Source organism: Syngnathoides biaculeatus, chromosome 11, assembly GCF_019802595.1.
Source record: "Syngnathoides biaculeatus isolate LvHL_M chromosome 11, ASM1980259v1, whole genome shotgun sequence".
In the NCBI taxonomy this organism is placed as follows: domain Eukaryota; kingdom Metazoa; phylum Chordata; class Actinopteri; order Syngnathiformes; family Syngnathidae; genus Syngnathoides; species Syngnathoides biaculeatus.
This window is the reverse complement of record NC_084650.1, coordinates 21,519,740-21,529,960: the sequence shown is the minus strand read 5'-3', so window position 1 is coordinate 21,529,960 and position 10,221 is coordinate 21,519,740. Positions and strand designations below refer to the sequence as shown.

The following is a 10,221-nucleotide window of genomic DNA, read 5'->3' as shown; positions in this document are numbered from 1 at the left end:
TGTACCGCAGTTCAGTGAAAGAATCAAAAGAAGTGAGTGACAAAACGCTTCAACAGTTCTTTCCTCTCCCTTGCGACTCGCTCGCCTCACGCCGGCTGGGGGCGGCATAGCAAAAACACAGACTCATTTCGTACACTGATTTGATTCGGTTCAGCTCACTGAAAAGATTCGTTCTTCGTTCGTTCGATTCGTTCATAAATCGTTCGCGAATGCAACAAACCCACTTCGCAGTAAAACTCCCAACTCGGATTTGGTTCGCAGCCACGGAGACACTATCTATCCGGTGTTAAAACAAAACACTTAAGGGAAGATGCTTTATTTTTTTTTTGGTTTGGGGGTAGAATTGATGGCTAACCTCTCAATGTTGAACTAGAAATGGACCTAGTTATACTTTACTTGAGTATTTAGTCGATAGGACAATCCCTATGGCCATGCTAAGGTGGAGGGCCAAAGTGTTGCCAAATGTCACGTAGCTAAGCTAGTGAGGAGAAATTGTCAATGCTTTCCAAGTTCTTGGACTTCTCGGTCGTAAATCGAAAGCAACAAGGATTCCTGCAAATTCTACTGCGTGCAGTTGCACAGCTGTTGTACAATCAATAATAAACCAACTCCCAACTGGAAACAAGGTGAGAATCACTTTTGGCTCTCCTTACAAAAATGCTCTTCATTGAACGAACCACGTGATGCTTGAAAAACACCAATCTGCGTTTTACTTTTTAATTTAATTACATAGAAATTTTAAAGTGTGTACATTTGGAGATGTACCTCTGTGAGGGATTGGCTTTAGTACTTTTGCAGTTTTTTTCTTTTTTTTTTTTGCTCAAGTGGCAGTCGATACTGAAGTATTGTAATGAGTAGTACTTAAATACAAATGTACCCTAGTACTTGGAGATCTCTGCAAAGGGGTAGTTTTTGCCTGTCGCAATAAAATCCAAAATACTGCTAAGTGACATGCAAAAAGAGTTTCACGCAATGTCTCAGCATTTCATTTCTAAATTGTTCTCGTTCTTTGCAGATTCTCAGCACTTACTTTAAAACATATTGAATGGATTTAGAAACAAAAAAAAACAAAGATGGCTTTAGTGCAAGTTTTTATATTTTTTAGTCACAAGTTTTAATAAGTTAAATTGCTCTCTCATGACCAAGTGCACTCAGAAATGTGCTAATCTTTACCACTGAAGGAATGTGTTGCAATGTTTTGTCCAGCTACATCTCAAATTTCTCTGATGATAGCCAACGGAAAGCTAAGGGAGCGTGGGAAGATGCAATGAGAATTTTGGTCACCTTTGGGCAACAATATGAGACAGGACATTTATACACTCCTTACTTACCAGAGCCTCCAGTCAGAGGAAATGGAGGGTACGCACCCGGCCATCATTCACAGGAGAAGGTTGTGTCTCCCCACAGGGAAGTGAGACGATTATTACTATAAGTTTATGACAAGAAGAATGTGCTTCAAGTTTATCTATTCTCACAGCAGTCAGGGCTGAAAAGTCATTGGCGGCTGGTGAGTCCTTGACTTTGGGAGTTAACCCCTTTGTCTGTCTTACTTGTTGATAGAAAGTTTCTGCGGTTTGAGTGCATACATGGAAAAAAATACAAATATTGCAAAGTCCAATAATTAGCTCTATGGAATTTGGAGGTACTGGTATACATGTTAATTGGGTAGACCTTGACCTGGTCGGTGCCAATCAATCACAGGGCACATATTGGCAAACCACTATTTACATTCACACCGCTGGACAATTTTAAGAACTCAATTCTAAACACTGTTCCACCCAGCTGCACCATGGAGGTAATCAAATAGAATGAAAATAACTCCGGAGCAAAGCATCAACTGTCATCACGTTATTTAAATTAGAATAGCACGAGAGCACACACTTCTGACAAAGTTAAAGTCACCATCAGAATTGGATAAAAAAAAAAAACAGTGTATATGATTAAAGATGTCATTAGCCTCCATCCTGTCATATGGGCAGCCTGTCAGATTGATATAAGAGGAGCATAAGCAGAAAGATTCCGAAAAGTGGGTCATGATAATAATACCGCTCACTTGTGTTTTTGATCATTAGGTACAGGTCATGTGACCACCCGAGAGTCCACTCAATCAATCTCCTCGGCCACGCAAGCTGGCTGAAAACAGAAAATGCGAGGTAACAAGGCAGTATGCAGCATACCATTATTTTATACAGCTTATACTTAAGAAAGGAACCATAATAAAACATCTAAGCGAAATGAGAAACTTTGCATTTAAATTGCTGTTTACAACATTAACTGCTTCCATTAAGAATTAAGATCGTGCTGAATAAACAGATGCCAAGACTGGGGATAAACTCCATATACAGTATCTTTCTGGTGCGAGTGTATGATAATGACTCATCGATGTAAACATCCAAGAGGCTCTGAGGATTTGGAGTTAATCACATTATTGTTTTTGATAAAGATGCATGAAGTGTTGATGAAGTTTTTTCCCTTGTCCAGCTTCAAAGTGACTACAACATTTGCCATTTTTAAATCGATTTATCCTCCAAATAAGTGATGCAGGGTTGGAGGGTGGATTTAATCAGTCGTTTCACTCCAGAAAGCCTTTTCAATATTTGTCATATTTGCTTTGGAAATTAATATTGGATGATGACTTCATGAGTGCACATCACTTTGTTTGTCTGGCTTGCAGATGAGAACCCGGGGTTGTTTTGTCATCCTTTTTCTATCAAATATATTTCTTCTTTATGCAGAAAAACATGGACAAAAGATGTGAATACATAAATCATTTCCAACACGCAGTCCAATAAACGACTACGCTCAGTTCCTTACTATGTTATGTAGTAATGAAATGCCTCCTGTAGTCCTGAAATTTAAATGAACGACAGGTCTCTTTAAAGCAACTGAAATAATTTTTTTATTTAAAACGTGCTGATTACTCAGTGATTTCTATTTGACAAATAGGAGATGATGTGATGCAACTGCTCTGCTCTTGCTGCTTTTGAGTCACTGAGTTTTCTGTACGGTGAACTTTGTCACTGGTGTCAGCATAAGACATGATTGGCTCGAAAATCTACGGGTCCGTCCGCTTTCTCCGTGCAAACCCTTTCGATCCTCTGTCTTAGTCATCATACACAGTGTATTCTTAAATTGTTTGATTTTTGTAGTTTTCCTGAAAGTAAAACGCTCAACAACATAATAACAAATTACTCCTCGGTTGTTGTCCTGCTGTAGGACATTTCAAAACTATTCATGCTTTCAAACATGTTAGATGGTATGTGAGCAGTCATGAAGAGAGCGACTATGAGTGTAATTTTTTAATTTTTCAATTGCTTTTATGATTTGTTACGTTACGGAACAGTGGGATTCACTAGTGAAGTAAAACTACTTTGAAGAATTATGTGACATTTTTGTAAGACGTCACGGAGAGACAGAAATTAATACAGGACATAGTTGATTCTATTTTATCAAGGCACTGAAAATAAGAACAACACTTTGCTTTGATTGTTTACAAGGCTTACTGGGAATTGATTAAGCATTACCAACAACCGGATGTATACCACATAAATCATACACTCACCTTGAGAGCTGCTTCAGGAAAAAAAAAATCCATCTTTATTAAATCTGTGAATTATACTTCTCATCGCCAGCTTGCCTAGGAATCCTGCAGTAGTTACTGTGAACATATGCTCATCTCCCCTGAGCGGCACAACAGCTGAATTAGTGGTCGTCTCTTTTAACCGGAAAACACAATATGACAGTGTTTGGCAAGGCCTGTTGTCTGTGCCTAATAATTCAGCTGTGATGTCAAAGCCTGTCAATGGGTCAGAGCACAGTAGCAGTAGGTGGCAGTGTGGCTCTTCTGCATGTCTTTTGCAGCCTTTCTGCTCTCTGGCCACCATTGATTTATCCATCCATACATTTTCTGAGCCGCGTATCCTCACAAAGGTTGCGGGAGTGCTAGAGCCTACCCCAGCTATCGTCGGACAGGAGGCGGGGTACACCCTAAACCGGTTGCCAGCCCCATTGATTCATTAGTTTATAAAATATTGTGCAGACTTTGGTCTGTTGTCTCTTGTCTGCTTTGAAGCTCCGCCCTTTGTTCAGACAGATTACTGAATAAATGGAGAACCATAGTCTACAGCAGGGATGCTCAAACCTTTTTGTCCCAAGATCTACTTTTCAAGCAGCCAATTTACCATGATCTACCTATGGGAGGGAGTAGATTTTATTTTGGATGCTTTGTATTGCTCATGAGAGCTTTCCCAGGTGCTTACACTGTCATACGAATTTGTCAAGCACAAAGATTAGAATTCAATAAAAATGGACAACTGGGCTGTGTAATCACTCATGTCTGAAGACTCATCCAGCTGCAGTGAGAACCATTCACAGTCTTCAATATCCTTCCAAAGCTGCTTGGTTAAATTCTCGGCCATGACTTCACTCCATCCCTGTACCTTGTTTAGCACATTTTGGTGTTTTTACTTGGTCCAGCTCCCCCCATTTTTATACCTTTAAGTTTAGAAGACATAAATTGCGGGCCAATTCGCTAGCATGCTTCAGTGCTCCGTTATGTCCACATGCGTAGTGATGCATATCAGAAAAGGCCATCATTGGTCAAACTATCAGTTTATCAACACGACGTGATTGATGTATTGGACACACCAGAATCTAGCGACGGGGCGGATGATAGTCTGACTGTCTTTTTTTGTCACGCCATCATGCAATCGACCAACTCTACAAAATCGCATTCAGTTGAACATTGGTTGATCATTGAACACCCAAGCATTTCACGGAGGACTACTTTGAAAACCTGGTGAAGCATTCACTTGGCTTTGGTAGCAAGTAAGTACACACGTGTTCAATTGTTTAGTATTGACAGTATTTACCACGTCTTAAATGTTAGTACAATACCGATACAGATATATAAGTCAGCTAATCCATATCCATGTGATGTTTAGGAAGTGGCAGAATTTGTACACTGTATAATGTTGAAAGTGTACTGTTGATCCTGAGGTCTTCCTCAGATTAGACTACGGCAGTGTGCGCTCTCAAATGTTCGGTGCATTATTTAATATCCGGGCTAAATGCATGTAAATAACACAAAGAATCTGCTATAACCAATGGACATTGCTTTGATCTGACAAAATATTCCAAATTGAAAATATAATGAAAGGTTTTTTTGTTTTATCTTGCAGAAGGCCAAAGTTACTACCTCGTGCCTGTCCAACTATCCACTCGTGCCTTTCACCAGACAAAGAGAATTGTAACCCCAAACGGAAAAGACGAGCTTATGAAAAACGAGAAAGATTAAGAGTAAGTTTAATAATCTTGAATGTTATAATTTTCTTGTACATGTAGTCCTCAGATGTGTGAATAGGGGGTTCGGGTGAATTTTATCAACCTGAATTTGAATTCATTTCAATGCCTCATATGATTGTCGGTGTGGTATGGTTCCGAATCCATGTTAAAAAATGCTATACCCATAGGATGAAGAAGTAAACCAGGCCAGCAGTATCTGCGTATGTACTGTATGAAGTCATGTAATTTCCATGTTTCAGGATATGTGGAACGCCTGTTAGAAGAGCTCTGGACCCTCTATGTGAATGCGGACCTAACAACTTCCTTTGCTGACGCCCAAGCACCACCACCTCTCAACACAAAACCAAGTAAAGACTTGGCTACTCTGGATCATTTTTCCAAGACTTTCAAATCAAAGCTGTTGAAATGATATGTTGTGAAAGTAAAAAAAAAATCATGAATTTCAAGAAGCCGATTTAAAAACTGTGTCCAGTTTGTTAAACTGAAACTAAATTGTAACCTGATGGAACTTCAGTGGCAGAAGTTTTATGTTACGAACTTCTGACGCATGCTGATTAACCATGTTGCGCAATGCAAAAAATTAACGCATGACTCTGGTCCGTTCAATAGTCATTTTGTCAACTTGTGTGAACCTCTGTAAATATGACCTCCATGGTGAAAGCAAGCTGAGGTGGCATACTCTGGATTTGAACTCTCCAGCTCCTAATGACATTTTATGGAATGAAACAGTACCATATTTAGCATGTGCATACACAAATGTTTATTGAATGATGGTTTCACTTTCAGTGGTTTGTTTAAAAAAAAAAAAAAAGAAACTTTTTCAGTGCTGTGATACAGATGATATCACAAATTCTTCAACCATTTCGCTTACTCTAGTTAGTCAACTTGAAAGGTAAAATTTTGAACCAGAACAACAAAAGATATTTTCGCGTCGAAACTGTCACATAATTACAGCAATGACCATCAATTTTTAGTCAAGGATCCACACCCACACTTTAGTTTTCATGCAAAGAGAAGGGTAATGTTCATCAGCTGGGCATAAATCCTGTGAACACGGCATCATCTTCATGTCCTGGGGGTGGAAATTCTGCTCGGATTGATGATGGTATAACAACCCTGTTGCTCTTGCCGAGAGGCCCTCAACACCACCTCACCAACTGTCTGTAGGCCACATGGCGATTTCTTTCATGTCCTTCTCCTGTGAAGGCGTTTCTGCTATAATGGTATTGAAAGACATGCCAGGCTGTCTCCAATACTTGATTTAGGTTTAAATGGGTTTAGGAAGACTGGGTGAAAGCCTTCATGGTTAACAATGCAAGCCAAGGCGGTTCCAGCCGACTTCTGGGCGGTTTCTTTAATTTCCTTACAGCAGCGGCATTCTCTCTGGGAAGGCTTTGTCTGCCAATTTCCACATTTACACCTGGGTAAAAAATATAATCAGTTAAAATAATGGTTATTTGGTTTGTTTTAAGCACAAAGTTGTATTTCATTACTATCTTTTGCTCACCAAGATAAGGCTGAAATGTCGCGGTGGCGTGAAGCCCCATCATTTATTCATTCATTATCTTCTGACTAAAGAGTGAAAACATGACACTCTTGAATGTATGCAAAGCTACCTTAACAACAATTAAGAAATGGTCGATGTTAAATTTATAACTTGCCCCTTATGTCCTTCTAATGCAGATACAGATACAAATTACACATTTCTATGTATATGGTTTTTAGCTTCAACTACTGATCATTTAGTTTAAATAATCACTGGCTACATGTAAGTGTACTTTACTGTCCAACCTAGAGTGTACTATAGATGTGATCTTTAAATGAAGATTTAGTTTTTTGTTTTACGCCTCGCCTACTCAGTCTCTACTACAACAACAGCAATAAACAACTCAGTGTTGTGTGCAAGCAACATCAGAAATGTTTGAATTAAATTATTTTGTCAACAAGGTGTACGTAGATTTGTTGAGGCATCTACCAGTCTATGTTTTGGGTCAGGTCTCAGTTAGAACACCAACTATAACATTGAATCATTGAATAACTAATTTCCTTCTGTAGTGACACTGATGTGCCCCCCCCCTTCCCCCACAAACACACACATACACACACACACACACACACACACACAAGTGATAGACTGCATCGTTCCCAACAATGGACACCTTGTGTACCTAGTCTGGATCAGAATGTTGGAATTCCTGACATCAAGGACTCATTTCCTTCTTTTGAAGTGACGCACCGACCAAAAGTTTGGTTCATCCCAATCAATGGGAATATTGCTGGAATCCAGACGACACCTGCTGGTGTTTGCAAGTTATGCAATGTGGAGACTTTCATTCGGAGTTTCTTTAATTGAAGATAAGTCTGTTTTGATGTTTCACAAAGTCTACAGAAATATTGAACAAGTATGCCTTGATTTCTGTGTCAATATTTCAGCTTTCCATATTGAGCTGCAGAACTTTGAGAGCTGTCCGTCTTGATTGGAAGCCAAACAGTACGAAATGTTGCATTTAGACAAAAGCAGTTGATTTGCCAAGACTAAAGTTTAAATGATCATTCTATATGGTTGATCTATGATGATGGAGTTGGCAAAATTTTACCAATTTAATGGCTAGATTGCACACGGTTCGAGTCGATGGGCACAATCTTCTCCAGGTTACCCTGTCTCTTGGAGACTCCTCCTGGTTATTTAACCCTTGACCCATCCCTTTTCTCTCTCTCTCCTGTGTCCTTGTTGGCTGCTCTCCTTCATGCTGAGGATTACCTCGGCACGGCTTTGCCGTACTCCCACCGGTCCAACCTCCCCGTTTCCTTTTTCCAACATGTAGTTTGGCCAACATGAGATTGGGATGGAGACTTGGTTTTCCAGCCTATGTGGGTCACTGCTATGCAATCAGAGCAGTTGCTGTTAAAAGTACCAGATACGCTCCCAGCCAGGTATGATGGATCTAAAATTGCTAGCGAGTCTCTAGAAGGGCTGGAAGAGAGATGGTCATATTCTCCGAACAAATGTGTGAAGAACACCTTCCCTTTTTCTTCTCCTACCCGTTTTTGTTTCATTTTTGTGTATAGTTTTTCCTCAACCAAACCTTCCTCTGTGCCTCTAGAGATGACTGAGACAGACCCACGGATCTACGGTTACGAGTAGGACACCACAGTTTTTGCCAAAATGTAAAAGATCAGTGCCTTTCAATTCCGGGGTATAATATCAGCTTCATACAAGTTTCAACTTTGTACTCTCTGTCTGACTCAATGCATTAAATGCTCACATTTTCATTTTTAGACCAGCAACACATAATGTCTCCTTTCGCCATTATTTGTGCTACCTTTTTGAAGTTAGACCCCTCTCTGTGTTTCTCTAGGTATCACTTGCGGATTCAGTTTTTTCCTCGTTTTGTGTTGTTTTTTTAAGTTTAATAACAAAACCTCTCATCTCATGTCATTTGTATTCCAAAGTGTACCAACCTTCAGATTATAAAACTGCTAAGAGGTTTTTCATCACTTTTCCTAAATTTGACAAAGAGATGTGGTGCCCTTTCCGAGACAAAAATAGTTTGATTGTGATGTTACATGTCATGTCATTATCCAAGCCACTTATCCTCACAAGGGGTGTGCGAAATCTGCAGCCTATCCCAGCTAACTTCGGGCAAGAGGCGGACAACACCCTGAACTAGTCGGCAGTCAGTCGCAGGGCGGCTTTCGACACCATCACTGAGCGGGAATTGATCCTACGCTACCTGGACCAAAGGCAGGCATGTGTGATGTTACAATGTACTGGAAATCAGTTGAACCCGAAAGTGAATGGAGGTGTTCAAGTTCAATGCATTTATTTCTTAAATAAATTAAGTTTAATCCAAAACCAATATTCGCTTCACTCCACTCTAATCTTTTACGTGGTCTGAGTGGGATTGGACTCGAGCGAATAGTTTATATCCTTAAAATAGAACATTGAATTATGGGTGCCCTCCTTCTGGTAAAAAGACAAGGAAAATCTCCCTTTTCTTAATGAATCAATTGTGTTGCCAGTAAAAGAAATTAATTACATACCTAAATAGCTCAAGACAAATAAGTAATACACTTGTTAATGGTCTTGGTTAGAACGTGATTGGAAAAACTCAATGAAACATTCATTAATTAGTGAGAACAATTGGGAGTATTTAAAGGCTGCAATGAAGGATGTGCATACAGTAAGTGATTATAACTCGAGGTGACAGAAAGTTTTCTTTCTCTAGTCGGAGAATAACACTTAAATTAGTTCCTTTAATAATAGATATCATTCCTAATTCCATTCATTCATTCATTCCTTCAGGTGGACTGTTGTTGCAAAAATATCTAACAAATGTTTTAAAAACATTTTACATCTGCCTGCCAAGCCTACTAAAAATGCATATTTTAAAAATGTTAGCAATTCAAAGGGCATTTTCTAAATAATAATACCTATCTTTCGGCTTGTCCCTTTCGGGGTCGCCACAGCGTGTCATCTCAGATGAACGCACATATGTTTGGCACAATTTTTACGCCGGATGCCCTTCCTGACGCAACCCTTCTCAGGGAGTGGAGGCCCCAGTGGGATACGAACCCACAACCCCTGGTTTATCAAACCAGTGCTCTAACCACTGAGCTACGGGGCCTCTAATAATGATAATACCTATAGTCTCCTAAAATCAGATTTGGATGAAGTCTTGCCACATTTGTTATTTAACACAATCAGAAAACAAGCAATTGCAAAATAAATCACATCAAGTGACGATGAATCCCTCTGTGGGATTCTGTTTTCATTGTGTGAATTTTAATCCTAATTTGGAAATGAGAGATCAGAGAAAACAATTTAAATGTCTGACTGGTAATCCTGAGAAGCCTTGAGCAAGAAGCTGTCTGCTTGAACACTTTCGGCCAGAGTCCTATTGAAAAGTGGTGTTT

At 39.5% G+C, this 10,221-nt stretch overlaps 1 long non-coding RNA gene and 1 other non-coding gene across 2 annotated transcripts; one reads left to right on the top strand and one right to left on the bottom strand.

Moving 5' to 3' along the window:
* Positions 1-210: 210 nt before the first annotated feature.
* On the top strand, positions 211-6,110 carry LOC133508653 (uncharacterized). The gene is made up of 4 exons (XR_009797111.1): positions 211-626; positions 2,073-2,153; positions 5,181-5,298; positions 5,544-6,110. It is a non-coding gene; the product is annotated as an uncharacterized LOC133508653 (long non-coding RNA).
* A 3,749-nt stretch (positions 6,111-9,859) lies between these two features.
* trnai-gau (transfer RNA isoleucine (anticodon GAU)) lies at positions 9,860-9,932 on the bottom strand. The gene has a single exon. It is a non-coding gene; the product is annotated as a tRNA-Ile (tRNA).
* Positions 9,933-10,221: the final 289 nt, after the last annotated feature.